The 20,231-nt window shown below is 41.7% G+C and overlaps 1 protein-coding gene across 2 annotated transcripts in view; it reads left to right on the forward strand.

Annotated features, from left to right (window-relative positions):
• The first annotated feature begins 15,051 nt into the window (after nucleotides 1-15,051).
• The window catches only part of BDKRB2 (bradykinin receptor B2), a 29,623-nt gene continuing 24,443 nt past the window's right edge, over nucleotides 15,052-20,231 (forward strand). Inside the window, exon 1 of one of the 2 annotated variants that reach the window (XM_038406873.2) lies at nucleotides 15,052-15,175. The gene's annotated coding sequence lies outside the window, so the exon portion shown is untranslated. The remainder of the gene's footprint in view (nucleotides 15,176-20,231) is intronic. The other variant, XM_043516819.1, reaches the window with a different exon arrangement.

Genomic DNA, 20,231 nt, shown 5'->3' on the forward strand with positions numbered 1-20,231 from the left:
GAGTGTAAAAAACAGATGTTAAACAACCAACCAAAAAGCAATAACTGAATCTTTACCTTTCTATGACCTCTGGTAATATTTAGGATGATAAAAAGCCACTTCCCTTCCTTCATTTCCTGACTTTTATTGCAATCAGATATTACTGCTTGTCAAAATGGGATATGGATGATGGTATCCTGACCCACACACTGTTTGAATAAAATCAATAACTTAACCTTGGGTTTATTATTGTCACTAATCCACAGCCTTCTCTATTAGTGTGGCTAGTTTAGGAAATAAGCAAATAAACCTCACCTCTTTGCTCTCATTTCCTCTGTTCCTACACTTCCTCAGAGCCTCTAGCCTCACTGCTTCCTGTGTATCCTTCTCAGATTCTCATCTCCATGCTTTCTTCCATGCAGCCCCTCCTATTTAGAAATCCCTGCCACCTGGGCACAAAAGGCAGCCCACCTTCTCTTCTTAAAACCACTCATTAAAGTATGCCTCTTCCACTATACCTAGCAGTGTTAGGCCACTTACATTATAATTACTGGTTTCAGAGTAGCAGCCGTGTTAGTCTGTATTTGCAAAAAGAAAAGGAGTACTTGTGGCACCTTAGAGACTAACAAATTTATTAGAGCATAAGCTTTCGTGAGCTACAGCTCATAATTACTGCTTGCTAACAATAGTAAAGTGAAATTTATGAACTAAATGACTTATCCAGCTCTAATTATTTGGGTCTGAACTGTTTTGCCTGGAACGAATTAGATTACAAGCCTTTTAAGGGTACAGACTGTAATGTTCTGTGTCTTGTTTTAGTCACACAAGAAGGATGTGGTTTTAAAATCCTGCTGTATTTCCATTTGCTCAGGCTGATTGCTAATGTGGGGCTGCCTAGCACAAAGGCATTGTCTCTCTAGCAAGGGACAATTTCAAGAGGCTCAAACAATGAGACTGATGAAAATTAATTTTGCATTTACTCTATTCTTAAGACCCTGTTATCTATACAATGGTGTAGCACTGAGACCTCTATTGGTGTCCAGTTTCAAAAGAAAGAGAGAACAGAACAGTTATCATCATTTCCAAACAATAGCTGACAAAGAAGGTCTACTTTGTCCGGCATGGAAACTCTCTAAAGCTGCAGCACTTCTTAGATAGATATTATTGGTAGTTTACTGACTGTATACATTAATGTACCTTTGCCTTCTAAAAAGTTTTAGTGAATGGATGCTGGTGAACAATGCCAGACTGTTAGCACTGAAGACAACAGCTTAGACTCTGAGCTGAGATAGAGGAGTGCTTGGCGCAGCTCAGGAAATGTCTTTAAGCCAGTTCTGTGTTCCCCGTGACCATTCAGACATCTACCACTCTGGTGGCCATAGGCAGCCAATGGAAGATAAAGCAGCCTTTAGGAATCTAGCTCAGTGCACAGTGGCCTGAGGAGCACAGAGGTGGATGAACTCACCTTTGCAACCCTGTCCCTCCTGAAATGTGCAGTGTGCCCTATCTGGCAACAACAGAAGATCATGGCAATTGTATTCAATTCTGATCCACCTTCATCTAAAGGTCGTCTTTGTTTTAAAAAATTGTCAGTCCCTAGAGAGGCCATTTGAGACAGATTTCATTGACTTGCCTGTCTGTCTGTAGCAGGTTCGGATGCCATGGGCACCACTGTGGTATCCAAGTGCCTAGAAATTCTGTTCGGGTGCTAAGCTACTGCCCTCCCCTGGACTACATCTTACCCCAGTACCCTTTAGCTTCCCAGAGTAACTCACTCTAATCAAAACTCTGGCCTGGAGTCTCAGTCACTGTTTCTGCTCTGTTGCTTTGCACAGGCCTGCATTGCCAGGTCCCAGGCAATGAGCTCCTGGGTAATATTTTTCCCTTCAGTACAGCCCTCTGTTCCCTTACATTGCCTCCCTCTGAAGTGCCCTGCTCCTGTTTTTACAGTTCTGCCTCCAGCTTGTGCAAGCCCTGCAGGTATGGCTGGGTGGGCCCAGAGCTGTTCCTTAACCCCTTGCCCTCCAGTGTGTGGTTTGTACATCCTATCACACATATGGGCTTAACTGTGTCATTCAGCCACAGCTCACAGTAAAGGGATGGTAACCCCTCCCTCCAAGGGAGCACTGGAAGGTGCTACAGAGAACTCCAGGAGCTTGTGTTAACTTTGAGCCTGGGGTGTAGTTGGAAGGTTGATTTGTGGGATAAAACGCCAAACTGCCACCCCTGGCCATGACTTGTAGGGCACAGGAAATGAGAGTAGACGTGTTCTCCAGCCAAATGGAATGCTTCTGTGGGCACACAGTCTACATGCCTGCTCCTGCATTTTGTGAGTGCCGTTCACTTCGCCATGTGCAGCAGGAGTGCTAGAGGAGTAGGCAAGGAGAAGTTCTCATCCTGTGCTCAGGGAGTGCAGTTCTAGCTGGCCTACAAGTAGACCACACAAGGGAGGGCGGAATCACTCACGTGCACAAGGCTTGATGGTGGCTTTTCCATTGGCTTCAGTGGGTATTGGATCATGCCCATGTCATACACCTGCATGAAAGTCAGGGGTCAGAGCATGATCTGGTGTTAAACTGTCATTAGTGGCATTGACTTCAATGGAGCTATGACAATTGATACCAGATGAGGCTCTGTCCCCAGGCATTGGTTGAACTGGGCCCTAAACAACACAACAGTATACAACATTAGAAACCCAAAATAACCTGGTGCCAAGAGAGCACGAAATAATAAAGGAAACATGCTGCAGAAGCTTGGGATTGATGAGAGCGAAGGAATTCCTTATGTTTAAGATGCTTAGTGGCAACATGACCCTTGAATTTAGAGTACAGAGGCTACATTTACACTGCATGTTTCTTTCAGCAGCGAGTAGAGTATGTATTCAGGTAGCCGCCCAGCACGGGTTTAAGTAGCAGTATAGATGGTGAGATACAGCTTAGGCAAGGAGAGTACAGACACGCCAGAAGGGTGGGGTATGTACCGAGTAGGTACCTGTGACAGTGTGAGGAGCCTAAGGGATTGTCTACATTTAGGCCGTGTCTACACCAAAGAGCAAACAGCAGCAGAGCTGTACCAATGCAGCTGCACTGCTGTAAGATCTCCATGTAGCCGCTCTATGCTGACAGGAGAGAACCCTCCCGTTGACATAATAAAATCACCTCCATGAGCGGCGGTAGTTATGTTGGCAGGAGAAGATAGTGCTGTCCACACCAGTGCTTCTGTCGGTGTAACTTGTGTTGCTCAGGGGGGTGTTTTTTCACACCCCTGAGCGACATAAGTGCTAGCGTAGACATAGCCTTACAGTGCTGCAGCTGTGCCACTGTAGTGTTTAGTGAAGACACTACCTATGCCGACAGGAGAGCTTCTCCCACAGGCATAGGCACTCCACCTCCTGGAGAGGTGATGGCCATATCAACAGGAGAAACCCTTCAATTGACATAGCGCTGTCTACACCGGGGGTTAGGTTGGTATAACTGCGTCGCTCGGGGGTGTGGATTTTCCACACTCTTGAGCAACGTAGTCATACCAACATAAGCTGGTAGTGTAGGCCAAGTCTTAGGCAGACTCACCACTCTGTGCACTTTGGAAGTGTCACCAGATGGGGTAAATTGGTGAGGTAGTTTAAGTACTATGTGATTCAGCTTGTCAGCTAGAAACAGTTAAAAGAGGCATGAAGAAGACTGGAATAGGGTGGCCAACTGACTGAAACTATTCCGGGAGATTTTTTTCCCCAACATGACGTAATGTCATTGTCTTAAAATATGTTATTAAAATCTCCCAGATTGCTTTCAATAGTCACTGGGAGATTGATGCCGATTCCAGGAGACTCCAGGCCAATCCTGGAGGGTTGGCAACCCTAGGCTTGAAGGAAGGGCCAGAGAAGCCCAAGTTCTCAGAGAGGTGAGATCTCTCCCCCAAACCTTGGGGTTAAACCTTATGCTGTAAGGAACAAACGTTTATAAAGCACAGTGTAAATAAAGCACTTGATGTTAACATGCCAGTGGTGTGCGCAAGGACGGTTTACAGTAAGAACCCAGGGTAAGAGAATCCTGCCCTATGACAATACCCTACACAGCTCTCTACTCACCCAAGCCAGGCCTTCCCCTGTACGCTGCTATTTTCAGCAGTAGTGTCCAGCTGCCTTCCAGTTGCTGGAGTCTTTCCCCACTGCAGGAAAAGCCTCTGGCAGGGGGGAGCCTTTTTCCTGCTGCCTCCCCCATGACAGAGCCTTTCCATGCCACAGTGAAAGGCTCCAGCAGCTGCTCAAGCCTTTCTCCTGCCTCCCCTCTGCTGGGGCCTTTCACTGCCACACAGCAGTGTGAACGCAGCCTGCTTTTCACTGTGATATGTAGCTGCCTGCACGCTACCTGCCACTGAAATTGATGTGTGGTGTATATATATATATATCCATGGTCACCAAGTTTCCATCTGGATTGGAATCTGAACTTCCCCAGAGTACATTGTGTACAGATCTGTGACCTGGGCCCTTCTCTAACTGAAGCTTAAACAGATTACTGACGCACTTCACCCTGAACATCCCATAAAAAATGTCAGGGGGATCTATTTTTTTCTCCACTAGCGGCGGTGGTTCACCATCTCTGGAAAACCATCAAAGCTTTCCTATGAAAGATTAGACCTCTGCTGTAAACATATAATTCCCTCAGGCCTGTAGTTGCTGCTGGAAGAAAAGCGTTAGCTTTTAGAACAAGAAGCTGTGGAAACAGTCCAACCCTGCAGCATCCCAAAGGCATTCACAACCACCGCTCTGCTTTGGCAGGTTTTCATAGTAACATGTCATTTTGAGCTTGTTCATGCCGTTCAGGAAGCTCTTCCTTCCCTGCGCTGCAAATGGCATGAGACACAGGCTCTATTGGCTTCCCTACAAAGTTAAACTGCAAGGAAGCCTGGACAGCACAGACCTGTCTCCCAAAAAAGCCAGTGAGAAGCTACTTCCATATATTCCAAAGCGATTTCCTACCATTGCCATATTTGTGTGGCCATGTCCTATGAAGCAGGAAGCACATGAGGAAAACATCATCAGCAGGAAAACATTCCATGGCTTTCAGAGGAGCCCAGAAGAGGGTGCTGACTTTGGGCCAGCTGAATAATTAGAAGTTGGCTTGGTGGCTTCAAAAGGCCTCTCAGCTCTGACCATGACTAGCAGGGATCAGGAAATGACAGAAGCATCCTCCTGCCTAAACTTCATCCAGGAAATACAACAGTAGTCTGCACTCCACTGGTATGTTCAAACCTGCAGACCGATGGGATGGACAACCTAGAATACTGCTGTTCTGCACCAGACCTTTCTCCTCTATAGTACTGTTAGCCACAACCTTCACTATGGACCCATATTAAACACTCTCTTGCACAAAAACTTTACGACCTCATTTCTAATTGTGAATCTCTGTGTTAAGCTGTCTTGCAGTGGCTCAAGAGCATCAGTACCAACCTCCGGGCAGATTGTTAAGAAGCAGGGCATATACCCCAAATTGGCTGTGAGTTTTATACATAGATTCCACCCACTGAGTATCAAGTGTAAACTCCTCAGGCACTATAAGAACCTTAACGTGGAGTCCCAGACAGTCCCTGTGACATTCTATACCTTGGGGGGGAAGCGTTCTGTAACCCCCATATTCCTCATTTTCATATAACCATGATCTTATGTATAAAGTATGCCTTGTAAGGTATCAGGGAAAAGGTTATGATCTGCTGAAAGTCATTTCTCTATCCACATATGTGTATCATTAATGCATATGAAGTAAAGAGAATTGTGTTGTATGGTGGGCACTAAAACATGCTGTAAATTGGGGGATCAGCCAGATATTAGCTCCCCAGAGGCAATAGCAAGGAAAGTGACCAACACCCAGGCAGGATGTCAAACAACAAATCAACATTGTAAGGGAGCAAGGGAGCTACAATGCAATGTATGAGGCCACACCAGGGGAATTGCTCAGCCTTGCTTGGAGAGACTCAGCAATGCCCCCCAGACATGCCTGAATTTGTGCTCCCCAAGCACATGGACTGAGAGTATAAAACAGACAGAGTGGACACATACTGGGCCCTTCTCCTGCCCCATCTATGCTATAAGCAATCAAGACACTGAGAAGAAGACAAGACTCCAACAGAGGAGATTGGCCCAGGTTTATGGAACAAACCTGTATATTAAGGACTGCAATATCCAGTGGGGTGAGAAAAACTGCTTAATCTAGATGTTGCCTAGTCTAATAGGGTTGAGAGTTTAGACTGCATGCTTATATTTTATTTTATTTTTTTGCCTATCACTTAATATAACTTAAAATCTATCTTTGTAGTTAATAAATCTGTTTGTTCATTCTACCTGAGCAGTGTGTTTGGTTTGAAGCATGTCAGAGACTCCCCTTGGGATAACAAGCCTGGTACATATCAATTTCTTTGTTAAATTGACAAACTCATATAAGCTTGTAGCATCCAGCAGACATAACTGGACACTGCAAGACGGAGGTTCCTAGGGCTGTGTCTGGGACCGGAGACATTGGCTAGTGTCATTTGGTTGCACAATCCAAGGAGCAGCTTACATGCTAGAGGCTGTGTGTGAACAGCCCAGCAGTGGGGGTTCTCACAGCAGAGCAGGGTAATGCTGGCTCCCAGAGTCAAGGATTGGAGTGACCTAGCAGATCACCTGTCCAGATAACAGCAGGGGAACGTCACAGTCCCCTTGGGTATTTCTATCTATTTTGCCACCCAGGTAAGCTTACCTTTGTGATAAGTGGTCCCTTACACCAAAGATCACAGCAACATTCAGGTTACTCCCAGTCCCAAAGGGCCAGTCATCTGCACCTTAGATCTCACATCAGAGATAATGTTTATAGCCAGTCCTATAATGAACTATCTAAAGATTTATTAACTAGGAAAAAGAAATTAGAGCTATTGCCAAGGTTAAAGCAGATAAACATATACACACAAATGAATTCCAATCTTAAATTTCAAAACATAACGGAAGTTTCTATGATAAGTGAACGGTTAAAATCCATAGCTAATGTAATAACCTGGTATATAAATTTGTGTACAGGTCCAAAGTCCAGAGTTTGGTCAAGAGGTCAAAAACCTAGCAATAGCTTAAAAAAAAAAAGGCAAAATAACCAAAGATAACCTTGCTTTTCTTAAATATGCCTGGTCATCAAAATGCCAAATGTTGGGGGCAATAATTGTGTTTTGTTTAAAGTTGCAAATAGAACAAAAGTCCTGTTTCTGTTGTGTTAGTTTTTTCTGTAGGGAAATGTTCTTCCCACACATCCAACCTTGAGTTTTTGAAAGGTTCAAGCATTTCAGTATAAAATATGGCCTCCTCCCACCTCCCTTTCCCAGGGACCAATACCTTCCTTAAAACACAAATAAACAATATCAAAGACAATCTTTATTGCCATATACTTTCACTGTTTCTTTCCTTTTACCCCTAAATATGTATCTGTTAAACAATCAAAGGAGCTACTTCATTCTTATGAACCCCAAATCAAAATTCAACAAATATATTTTATACTAATACATTTATTAAAGTACTAATTAAATGTTAAATGTTAATTTGTCAACTTAAAACCATGGGCGAAGACATTATGTAACCTTTGACCATTGGCTACTGTGCTATCATGTCTTGCTGCTAGACCTATCTGAGGAAGTGGGACTGCCTACCCCATCACTTTCCCCCGCCCATAAAAAAATCCATATATTCCATTTTAATCAATTAATTGACAGTGTCTCTGAGCCTAATAAGCAAGGTAACACTCCATCAGCACTGTACGTAATAAACTCCTGTGCTGACCTCTACACGGTGTGAATTTGTCATTCAATAAGTAAGCTCTATATGTCTTTTAGGGCTAACCCAGGCCAAGCACTGGGGATCTTTTGCGTATGCTTAGTAATCCTTGCCTCTTAGAGTCCAAGCAGCAAAAAAGATACTGTTCCTCCTTAGGTTTTTTTATTCTTCCCGCCTTCTGCACTGAGCTTCAAATATAGCCGTGGGGAGCTATTCACTTGCACATCTCTTCTACATGTGGTGGGGAAGGAAGCAATCAACAAAATATTTTGTCCTCTGATATGCACAATGCTTCATCTGGTGTTAATTGGCCTCCTTTGTTAGGCAGAGGATAACATCTCCAGTTGGAAACTAGTATTGTTAATGTTTCTCTCCTGTCTGGTGACTTAAAGTTACAGAGCAAACACTTAACTATTACATTGTAACATGAGATACAGATATTACAAGTGAGATTAATGCATGCAGCATTTTGCAAGCATTTCATGAAGTCTAAACACACAGGTAAACCAGACTGGTTCCAGCTCTGTATTTGTCATTGTTTAGTTGAGGCCTAGGGGCCTTGGCATGAGCTGGCACCTAGTCTGCCAGTGTCCCACTCTCATATATATAAGAAATGTTCAGTGGTCTTACAGCAAATCCTATTTATGCTCAAAATATTACTCCCTCATTGTCAATAAAGGACAAGGTCAGGCTTGACAAAGCCCTGGTTGGGATAATTTAGTTGGGGATTGGTCCTGCTTTGAGGAGGGGGTTGGACTAGATACCTCCTGAGGTTCCTTCCAACCCTGATACTCTATGATTCTAAGGTATATAACCCTTCTCCAACACACTGGAAATGGAGAGGAGACAGAGAGAGCCCCATATTCAGTACATATCTGTGATGAGAGGTTCTCGGGGCCCCATTTTCCTACCAAGGAATGCCCACAATCACATCCAGTGTGGGAAAAAGTGGTCCCTTGCAGAAGGATAGGAGTCAGGCTCCTTTGGTGTATGGTCACTAGTGGAGGAGATACAAATCAGAATGTGCAGGCACTCACTCGTTACATCACAAGTACTTTCAGGCTTTCATTCCTTTTATTCTTCAGAGCAGATGACATGACTGGCCCCCTCACCATTGGCATTTGGGGGCACCGATGTCTGATACCATTGGCTTAGCTCTTTAATGCCTCTAGGAATATTCTCCATGCCACATCTTATATAGTAGTAGCATGAGTACATAACAAATGGACTGTGAATTCTGCTGTTGTGTGAGCACAATGAATAACCTGTGAAGCCTGGATCTGTGGTGCCAAAATTAAACATATTAATAGAATCTTTAAGGGGCCAGTAGATGGGTAGGTAGAAGAATTGCACAAGTAGGATACAATTTCACCTGGCAAGTTCAGGGAATGGACGGCACCAGTTGTGCATGTTCCAAAAACTGATGGGCATTTCAGAATTTGTGAGGATTATAAAGTCCCGGTAAACTCCAAATTCCAAAAGCAGAAGAATTCTGTGCTAACTTGGCAAGGAGGGAGACATTTATAACATTTAATTAGTCTCAGTCATATCAGCGGGTTGTGGAAGAGGATATTTTTCACTGAAGGGCATAGCTAGTACACCAGTGTTCAGAGAATAGTGCATTAGGTGCTGCAGGGGTTAAATGGGGTCATCTGTTGTTTGGAAGCCACATTGATCATTGGGAAAGATACTGAAGAAAGTGTAAGAATCCTCAGAGTTTCTGAGAAGACTAAAAATATGATTTTACAGGTAGAAAAAGAAAAAAGTGCTTTATTTCTGCATGGAAGTTGTTTGGGGTATAGCAGAGATGCAGAAACATCCCTTGAAAAATAACGCTTTGTGGAGAATGTGGCTGTACCCCAAAATATTTTAGAGTTTGGATCATTTATAGCAGTGCTGAATGGTTGTGAAAGATTCATTCCAAATTTATCAGCTTCAATCAGCCAACAGTTTGCAAAGTTAAGACGAAAATGTGAAATGAGGATAGCTCCAGAGATAAAACTGAAAAGGAAGCAAAAGCAAAACTGAAAAGCTTCTATGTACTGGGGCATTATATTTCAGAGCTTCCTATACTCTTAGCATCTCTCCCATGGGCTTAGGAAATATTATTCCACAAATATGTAAAGGGGGAAAGATAAACATAACATTTGCTTCCAGAACATATAAAAAGATGAGGAATTACTCTCATTATAAAAGAAGGGCTTGGCACTATTATGGGGATAATTAAATTTCATGAGTGCTTGTCAGGAAAATATGCCCCTCAAGTCTTTAGTAAACATACTGATCCATGATTCTTGGATCTGGCCAAGCTGTGCTCAGTGCAAGGCCAGAAGCAAGACTAATGATGGCTTTATGACATCACAACAGTCCACCAATTCTTGGGGCAATCAGGGGTCAGTTCAACCCCAGGGTAATTTAGAGCATCCTAATTATTCCGTCATGTCACTGCCCAGAAGGTGATGGGATACACCAGCCTGGGATCACTGAAGCATGACACATTCTTGGCCACATCTCTTTATGTCCTCTATACCAACGAGGCCAGAATCTAGCCTACTAGGTCCAAAGATACCAAGTATATCGCACTTCTAACAGCACCCAGGACAGAGAGAAGGGCTCTGTTTCTGACTGTGTATCAGTATAACATCAAGGACAGAGGGCCCAATTAAAAAAAAAGTTTACCTTTTTCTGATAAAAAGAAAAGGAGTACTTGTGGCACCTTAGAGACTAACAAATTTATTTCAGCATAAGCTTTCGTGAGCTACAGCTCACTTCATCGAACGCATGCAGTGGAAAATATAGTGGGGAGATTTTATATACACAGAGAACATGAAACAAATGGGTGTTACCATACAGACTGTAACAAGAGTGATTAGGTAAGGTGAGCTATTACCAGCTGGAGAGCAGGCGGGATGACCTTATGTAGTGATAATCAAGGTGGGCCATTTCCAGTAGTTGGAAGCAGGTGGGGGGGAGGGAAATAAACATGCGGAAATAGTTTTACTTTGTGTAATGACACATTCACTCCCAGTCTTTATTCAAGCCTAAGTTAATTGTATTAATCAGTGGCTACACTCAGATGACAACATAAAAAGGTCAGTGTCTTACTGTATAAAAGATACTGAAACTGCTTTAGGTCATCCACTGACATGGGCCACTATGCCTTGGCCAAAGTACTGAATTTTCAGAGAAGAATAAATCAATGTACTTAGTTGTGGTGCTTATGACAGGTGGCCAGAAGTAAAGCACCATACATAGTGAAACGTCAAAGTATGTAGGAATGTGTTCACTGCGTATGGGTTTCCTGTATCATTTCAGATAACAGCCCTCAATTGGTTTTTGAGAAATTCCAAACATTCCTTGGGATTAATGGAATACAGCACTCCCGGCTATCTTCGAGACACCACTGACTTCCTGAGGAAACTACAATTCATCAGTGATCTTCCTGAAAACACCATCCTAGCCACTATGGATGTAGAAGCCCTCAACACCAATATTCCATACAAAGATGGACTACAAACCATCAGGAACAGTATCCCCGATAATGTCACAGCAAACCTGGTGGCTGAACTTTGTGACTTTGTCTTCACCCATAACTATTTCACATTTGGGGACAATGTATACCTTCAAATCAGCAGCACTGCTATGGGTACCCGCATGGCCCCACAGTATGCCAACATTTTTATGGCTGACTTAGAACAACGCTTCCTCAGCTCTCGTCCCCTAATGCCCCTACTCTACTTGCACTACATTGATGACATCTTCATCATCTGGACCCATGGAAAAGAAGACTTTGAGGAATTCCACCATGATTTCAACAGTTTCCATGCCACCATCAACCTCAGCCTGGACCAGTCCACACAAGAGATCCACTTCCTGGATGCTACGGTGCTAATATGTGATGGTCACATAAACACCACCCTATACCGGAAACCTACTGACCACTATGCCTACCTACATGCCTCCAGCTTTCATCCAGACTACACCACACGATCCATTGTCTACAGCCAAACTCTATGATACAACCGCATTTGCTCCAACTCTTCAGACAAACACCTACAAGATCTCTATCAACTACAATACCCACCTACTGAAGTGAAGAAACAGATTGACAGAGCCAGAAGAGTACCCAGAAGTCACCTACTACAGGACAGGCCCAACAAAGAAAATAACAGAATGCCACTAGCCATCACCTTCAGCCCCCAACTAAAACTTCTCCAACACATCGTCAAGGATCTACAACCTATCCTGAAGGACGACCTATCACTCTCACAGATCTTGGGAGACAGGCCAGTCCTTGCTTACAGACAGCCCCCCAACCTGAACCAAATACTCACCAGCAACCACACAACAGAACCACTAACCCAGGAACCTATCCTTGCAACAAAGCCCGTTGCCAACTCTGTCCATATATCTATTCAGGGACCACCATCATAGGACCTAATCACGTCAGCGACACTATCGGAGGCTCATTCACCTGCACATCTACCAATGTGATATATGCCATCATGTGCCAGCAATGCCCCTCTGCCATGTACATTGGCCAAACTGGACAGTCTCTACGTAAAAGAATAAATGGACACAAATCAGACATCAAGAATTATAACATTCAAAAACCAGTCGGAGAACATTTCCATCTCTTTGGTCACTCGATTACAGACCTAAAAGTGGCAATTCATCAACAAAAAAACTTCAAAAACAGACTCCAATGAGAGACTCCTGAATTGGAATTAATTTGCAAACTGGATACAATTAACTTAGGCTTGAATAAAGACTGGGAGTGGATGGGTCATTACACAAAGTAAAACTATTCCCCCCCACCCTCCCCACTGTTCCTCAGACATTCTTGTCAACTGCTGGAAATGGCCCACCTTGTTTATCACTATAAAAGGTTTATTCCCCCACACTCTCCTGCTGGTAATAGCTCACCTTATGTGATCACTCTCATTACAATGTGTATGGTAACATCCATTGTTTCATGTTCTCTGAGTATATAAATCTCCCCACTGTATTTTCCACTGAATGTATCCGATGAAGTAAGCTGTAGCTCACGAAAGCTTATGCTCAAATAAATTTGTTAGTCTCTAAGGTGCCACAAGTCCTCCTTTTCTTTTCACACTAGATCTGCCGCTTTTCATTCAGAAGCAAATGGGCTAGAAGAACCCCTTGCACAGATACTTGAAAGGGCATTAAATAATTAAGTTTGCAACATTTGTATTGCAAATTTTCTGTTACCATGCAGATCTCCCCCACCCTCTACCACAGAAAAACCCCCAGAAGAGTTTGTTCTAAAATATCCCTAACAAACTAGATTTTACTGAGCAAAGATTTAACAAAAAGACTGAATGAAAACACAGAGTAAAGAGTCCACAAGCTATGAGTTCTGGGTTTATATGATTAGACCAGAGAGTATACTGGCACAGGGAAATGAGGGCCGGAACTAGGGGAAATTGTGGTGTCATGAAGAAATGAGGACTAATGATTTACCTGGTAGAGGTTAAGACACTACAGAAATATACTGAGCAAGCTTTTACAAGGGTTTCAAAAAGGGAAAGGTACTGAAACAAGCTGCTAACAGTGGACTGGAAAGTGGACTGGAAAATGACTGTCCTCCTTATTGGCCTGAAAAAGTTTTAAATGATGATGTTACTTTAGAGAGTGAATTGAAGGACATAGATAGAGAACTGGAAAAAGAGCAGGTGCTAAATGCCTTTTCCGGCAGGTGCTTTTGATCACAACATAAAGACAGACCTTTCATAAGACTAAGCTAGTAACAAAAATGTCTGCTTGATTTTTTTTAATTATGGATGAAGAATTTTGTGTATGTAATTGAAAGGGTTTTTTTCCCTTTCATGAAGCGTGGAATTCTTCATAGAGAACTTGTATGTGCTCTGTGCATCACTTAAGTGGGATTTAAGTGTTCCATACAACCTTGTGCTAACCCGCTGCACTGGGGTGGATTACACCCAGAGAACAGAGCCTGGGTTTTACTGTCTAGATCACTGCTACTCAAAGTGGTGGTCCACGGACCGGTGCCGGTCTGCGAGCCATCGGCTGCCGGTCTGCGCACACATTGGAAAAAAAAATTGCCGGTCCCCTTCATCAGATAGCTTGAGAAGCACTGATGTAGATGACTTTTGGTTTGGACTAGAGAAAACATCAAACCAAGAAAGAACTAACATAATGTCTCCATGAAAGACAGACATAGATATTCGCCTTGTAATATTGCACATCTGAACTGAAACAAAAAGTGACATCCACCACTGCAGAAAGACAAGGGAGTACCTCTTCATTTAAAGCTACAGCATGCAGAAAAGAGAATGTCATCACCTTTCAATTACATACATCAAATTCTTCCTCCATAATTAAAAAAATCCCACTTAAGTGATGCACAGAGCACATACAAGTTCTCTACGAAGAATTCCACCCTTCATGAAAGGGAAAAACATAACAGCAAACATATTTCAACAAGGGAAAGTCACCAGCAATTCTCCTGAGGGAGAGTAAATCTCTCTGAGTCTTATGAAGTCTGTGAGAACACAAATAATAGATTTATCCCTCTGAGAAAAAACATTGGCAGTGGCACAGGAGGTATTTAATCTGTTCTGATTTAAAGAATTTCACAGAGGTCCCAACCCTGTAAGGCAATCAGTACAGCTGGGTGGGAAATGATTTGCCTTTCCCAGGAACATTTTTAAGATTTTGAGAAGTTTCTGTCCCAAATCAGTTTGAAAAGTCAAAATCTCAAATATTTTGCAAACTAAAAAATAAAATTGGTTTGGGTCAATCAAAAAATTAAATTTTCGGCTTTGATTTTTTAAAATATAATTCGTTTAAATTGAAAAACCAAAAGTCATTTTGAAGCAGAAAACTGGAATTTAAAAAAAAAAATTAGTAGAAAAATTTGTCGAACCTTACCCTTTCCCGCAAAAGGTTTCAAGTTTGATGGATCAGCATTTTCCAGTGAAAAAAACATTTTGCCAGAAAAATTCCTGACCAGCTCTATAGCTGAGCACCTTCAATTCCCAATGAAGCCAACAGGATTAAGAAAGCACTTGCACCACACAGGATCAAGCCTAAAGTCATGGAGGCAGGAAGAGAGAGGGATTTTTCTGGCACTTCCATATCAGGCTGAGATTTTAGCTTGATTTGTATTATGCATAAGGTTTAGTTAAATACCAGTGACCTCATATTGAAAACAGCTGCCAAACTTTGTTCTTGGAGGAGATTGGGGGGGGGGGGAATCCAGGAGTCTGATGTCATGAACAGTGGGATGAGCTTATTCTGTCTAGAATAGAGCAGAAAACCAGAAGTTGGATTCATTCATATACCAGCCAGAGCCTGCCTATCCACTGAGAAATCTCTCTCTTTACCAACGTTTACCTCCTCTGAGGTGTATTTGGCGTAAAGGTACGTGTTTCTGCTTCTTTTTAAGTGACTATGAAAAGCCCTCAATTATTCAAATTCACCACAATTTTTCTTTTCTTCCTCAGACAAATTCCTTGATTTTTTTTCTATGTTTATGTTTCAGTTACAAAGGAGATTATGCTACAAGGGAGGAATATTATTAATTATGATTATTGCTTCACATTTTGTTTTAATGTTAGACTCTATCTTTCAAAAGTAGTTTTGATGATTAATGGGATTTGCAGCCCAGAATGTCACCCCTTGACAGCAGCTAAGGTGTCACTGACCCAGTGAAAAGAACAGGAGGACTTGTGGCAAATTTATTCGAGCATAAGCTTTCATGAGCTACAGCCCACTTCATCGGATGCTTATGCTCAAATAAATGTGTTAGTCTCTAAGGTGCCACAAGTCCTCCTTTCTTTTTGAGGATACAGACTAACACGGCTGCTACTCTGAAAACTGACCCAGTGGAATTTCAGTTGCCAAGTGACTACACTGCATGTCAGAGGGCAGAGCATTAGTTCTAACCAAAGGTCACTTACTGTGTCTCACAAAAGTGCAAAACAATTCAGACCACAAACTTCCTAGTTTGTTTTCAGTGAGAGATTGCCTAACAAACTGTAGAGAAAACATACTGAATGAACTTTCTCTTTTGTGTCCTTTACAGGTTTCTTGTCTTCTGTGCTTGTTATTTGGATTGTGAGCTTTGTGGGGCAGGGACTGTCTTTTTATGTGTATCTTGCATTGCTGAGCTTTATTATCTGTGCTTAATAAATAATAGAAGGTAAATATGAAAATCTAAAGTGTTCAAGGTACAGCAAAGCTGACAGAGTTCAAGTTTACTTTTAAATATTATCAAGCTTCTTATTAAAAATTACACCTTGCTTTATATTATAGTAAAGGAAAAGCTTTACATTGTCAAAAAAAAACGTGACTTGTAAACTGATGATAATAAAAGAAGCTTTAGAGTTGGAGTTATTTCTAGGAAGATATGGCAGAAAGAGCAAATAACAATGTCACAAAATATGCTAGAAATTTTAAGTTACTCTTGGTGCAGCACTCGGTGACTTTTAGAGAAGTCGCAGCATTATAACAATATTTATACAACAGCAGAACACCTGGACAGGGGAATTCAAATAGTTTGTCACTAGGATCCCCAAGTTTGAATTTCTTTTTACTACGTTATTGGATATGTATTATTTTTAATAATGATATCTTAAGGCTAAAATGCAGAATGTGTTAGAAAAATGTTTTTTACACTCCATAATACCCAAAAGTCTCATATTCCAGCATCCCATTTTGAAATTATTGGGATAGCAAGTCATATCAATAATATGATTTTTGTTGTTATTGTTATTGTTGTCTTCTCTCTGTGGAAATTTGCAGAGGAAAGAGAGAAAGATGTTTTAAATGGGAGTTTCTTCGTAACTGAGAATTGTCCCAGGTTTACTTGTCTTCAGTATTGTAAAGTTTTGAACTATACAGACTTGAAGGGAAGAGAAAGACCCAGGAATAGATGTGGCCAAATTCCTTGCCAGGACTTTAGAACAACAGAAGAAGAAGAGGCAGCCCGCAGAAAAATTTCCATGGGTTTTACAATGAGCCCCATGCATGCTAAAACAGTATTTGAGTTTAGTCAGCGCTACCTGAAAACTCCACAATCCAGACATGACCAATGAGGCTTCTTGATTGGAGGAGCTCACCAGTAATGTGGGCCATAACTTTAAGAAACTCTCAGCACTATATATCTGAAGTCCTTCCTCAGGCAAAAAGCAACAGGAGTTTTGTAAGGTATCAGGATAGTGCCTGTAAAGAGTTTGTGTCCGTTTCCACTGATCTAGTCTTAAAATAAAACATTATGAGATAGATTGTAAGGGTAAAATCTTCAAAGGCACAAATTACAGTTAGAAGGATTGAAAATGAAGGAGAGATTTTCAAAAGCATCTAAGTGACTTAGGGGCACAAATCCTGAATCAATGGGTTTTATGTTCCTATGCTGAGCTGGTCGGAAAACAAAGATTTGTTTTTTAAATTCATTTTGGTACACATTTTCAGTGGCAAATTTTTGAATCTTGTCAAAAATACAAATACTGTACAAATTTTAAATTTTCAGCAACCAAAAGTCAAAAAAGAAAAAAGTTAGTCCAAAAAGCTGCTGAAAACTAAAAAAAAAAAAAAAGGGGGGGGAGGTTATTTTCCCCCAAATAAAATAATCAAAAATAAAATAAAAAGAAGAATAAATTGACAATTCAAGGAAAACAAATGTTTTAAGTAAAAATTTTCATTTTGTCAAAAATTCAGTTTTCAATAAAAAAAGGTTTGACCAGCCCTATACTTCAGTCAGTGCTTTTGAAAATCCCACCTTGACTGCCCTGTGTGTCTTTGAAAATCTCTCCCTAGACAGATACACAGAACTAGGTTTTCAAAGGGCTAATCTGCCTCCCTATTGCATTTGCAATATTTGTTCCCAACGTTGAATTGCAGGCACAAAGAGGAACCTATGTGTCTAACTACCTGACTGCAACTGCTATGCAACTATGCATGCAAATAGCACTTTAAAAAGGTAGGCTGGAGCCTCAGCATGACTGAAAAAAGAAAAGGAGTACTTGTGGCACCTTAGAGACTAACAAATTTTAGTTAAATTTGTTAAATTTTAAATTTGTTAGTCTCTAAGGTGCCACAAGTACTCCTTTTCTTTTTGCGAATACAGACTAACACGGCTGCTACTCTGAAACATGACTGAAAAGATAGCTCCACCTTTAAGCACTTATACAAATAGAACAAGCCCTGTGTGAGGAGGTAGTTAAAAAGTATTTCTCCCCACAGGTAGAACCTGAGAACCAAATTCAGCCCAGAGTTAACATGTGCAACTCCCGCAGCAGTAAATAGGAGTTGCACCCACTCATAGACTTTAAGGTCAGAAGGGACCATAATGATCATCTAGTCTGACCTCCTATACAACGCAGGCTACAGAATCTCGCCCACCCACTCCTATAACAAACTCCTGACCTATGTCTGAGCTACTGAAGGCCTCAACTTGTGGTTTAAAGACTTCAAGGTGCAGAGAATCCTCCAGCCAGTGACCCATGCCCCACGCTGCAGAGGAAGGCGAAAAACCCCCAGGGCCTCTGCCAATCTGCCCTGGAGGAAAATTCCTTCCTGACCCCAAATATGGTGATCAGCTGAACCCTGAGCATGTGGGCAAGACTCAATAGCCAGACACCCAAGAAAGAATTCTCTGTAGTAACTCAGATCCCACCCCATCTAACATCCCATCACAGGCCATTGGGCATATTCACCACTAATACTCAAAGATCAATTAATTGCCAAAATTAGGCTACCCCATCATACCATCCCCTCCATAAACTTATCAAACTTAGTCTTGAAGCCAGATATATCTTTTGCCTCCACTGCTCCCCTTAGAAGGCTAGTCCAGAATTTCACTCCTCTGATGGTTAGAAACCTTTGTCTAATTTCAAGTCTAAACTTCCTGATGGCCAGTTTATATCCATTTGTTCCTGTGTCCACATTGGTACTGAGCTTAAATAATTCCTCTCCCTCCCTGATATTTATCCCTCTGATATATTTATAGAGACCTATCATATCTCTGCATCTGATGAAGAGAGCTGTAAGTCACGAAAGCTTATGCTCAAATAAATTTGTTAGTCTCTAAGGTGCCACAAGTCCTCCTTTTCTTTTTTCTTAAAATCTATGAATCCCTGGGCTGTAGAGTTAGATCCATAGGTTCAAAGGCCAGAAGGGACAATTATGATAATCTAATTTGACCTCCTGTATAACACAGGTCATAGAACTTCTCCAAAATAATTCCTAGAACAACCCTTATAGAAAAACATCCCACCTTGATTTAAAAATTGTCAGTGATGCAGCATCCACCACTACTCTTGGTAAATTGTTCCAATGGTTAATTATTCTCACCATTAAAAATGTATGCCATATTTCCAAACTCATGCTTTCAGTGATGAAGGTTCTACAATCAATCCGTGCAGATGGACCATGCAGGGTCTTTAGAGACCTCCCTCTAGTCGACTTCTTTAACCTTCCTATATGTGAGATGGTCCTTTGCACAGGCTGCTCTCCTCCTTGTTACTGTCCTGAAAGGTCTGTTTCTTGCTACATCCCATTCTGTCCTAGTAAGGACAGCATGGAAACACACCAAAATCCTTTTTCTGGGGGAACAAGACAGCAAATGACACAGGCCTGGGGAAGGATGGTGAAATGGCAAGTGGACAAGCTGAGGTAAATGGCCTACTTGTGGATATATGCTGCATAAGTAGAGAATTATGTGGCATCTTAATAGGAAGGTAAATTATACTGCCATTTGCAGCTGCATCAGCATGGAGCCCTGCCCTGTAGCCATCTCTTGAGTTAACACAATGCAATGGGGTGCTGCGGGCAGCGGTACTGTTTATTTCCTGGCCCCCAAGAAACCATCCTCCTTGGTAAAAAGAGATCAGGAATTATTTTCATCAGATAATTCTGATGTCTTCTTTTATTAGGATCAAAACTGGTTTGCTAATTTATTTCCTTTCCCATGTTTGGGCATGGATCTTTTAATCTTTTATTTTCCTTCTTCTAGACAATAATAAAATGTCCAGCTGGCAAATAGTGACATTGACTGATAAAAAAGCACCCTACTGATCTGGGATTGTTTGCAGAGATCTGTGATAAGTACCATAAGGGAAAGGGGTTTCTTAGGCTTTTAAGTGTGGAAGAAGCCAGGCTAGGATTTCACAAGAGCTAAGGCAATGTTTTAAAGCTGAAAAACTTTCCAAATGGTGCTTTTCTTTTCTTTTCAAATTGTGAGTTGCCGGTTCATTTTCAGAGTGGCAAGGCCTGGTTTTATACCATCATAGTTTAGTGCAAAGTCAGAGTGAGTCAGGCATCAAAGCTGCTCATGCATGTTTAGGATGCTGTACACTGAAATATAGATATGGTAACAAAAGGAGCTTGTAGAGGCATGTTGGACAAAGCTTCCATTTACATCATTCATCTGAAGAAAAGAGTGAAAATTTCCCATGCATAATTGTGCCAGTTTTCC

The sequence above is a fragment of the Dermochelys coriacea genome, chromosome 6 (assembly GCF_009764565.3).
Source record: "Dermochelys coriacea isolate rDerCor1 chromosome 6, rDerCor1.pri.v4, whole genome shotgun sequence".
Classification (NCBI taxonomy): Eukaryota; Metazoa; Chordata; order Testudines; family Dermochelyidae; genus Dermochelys; species Dermochelys coriacea.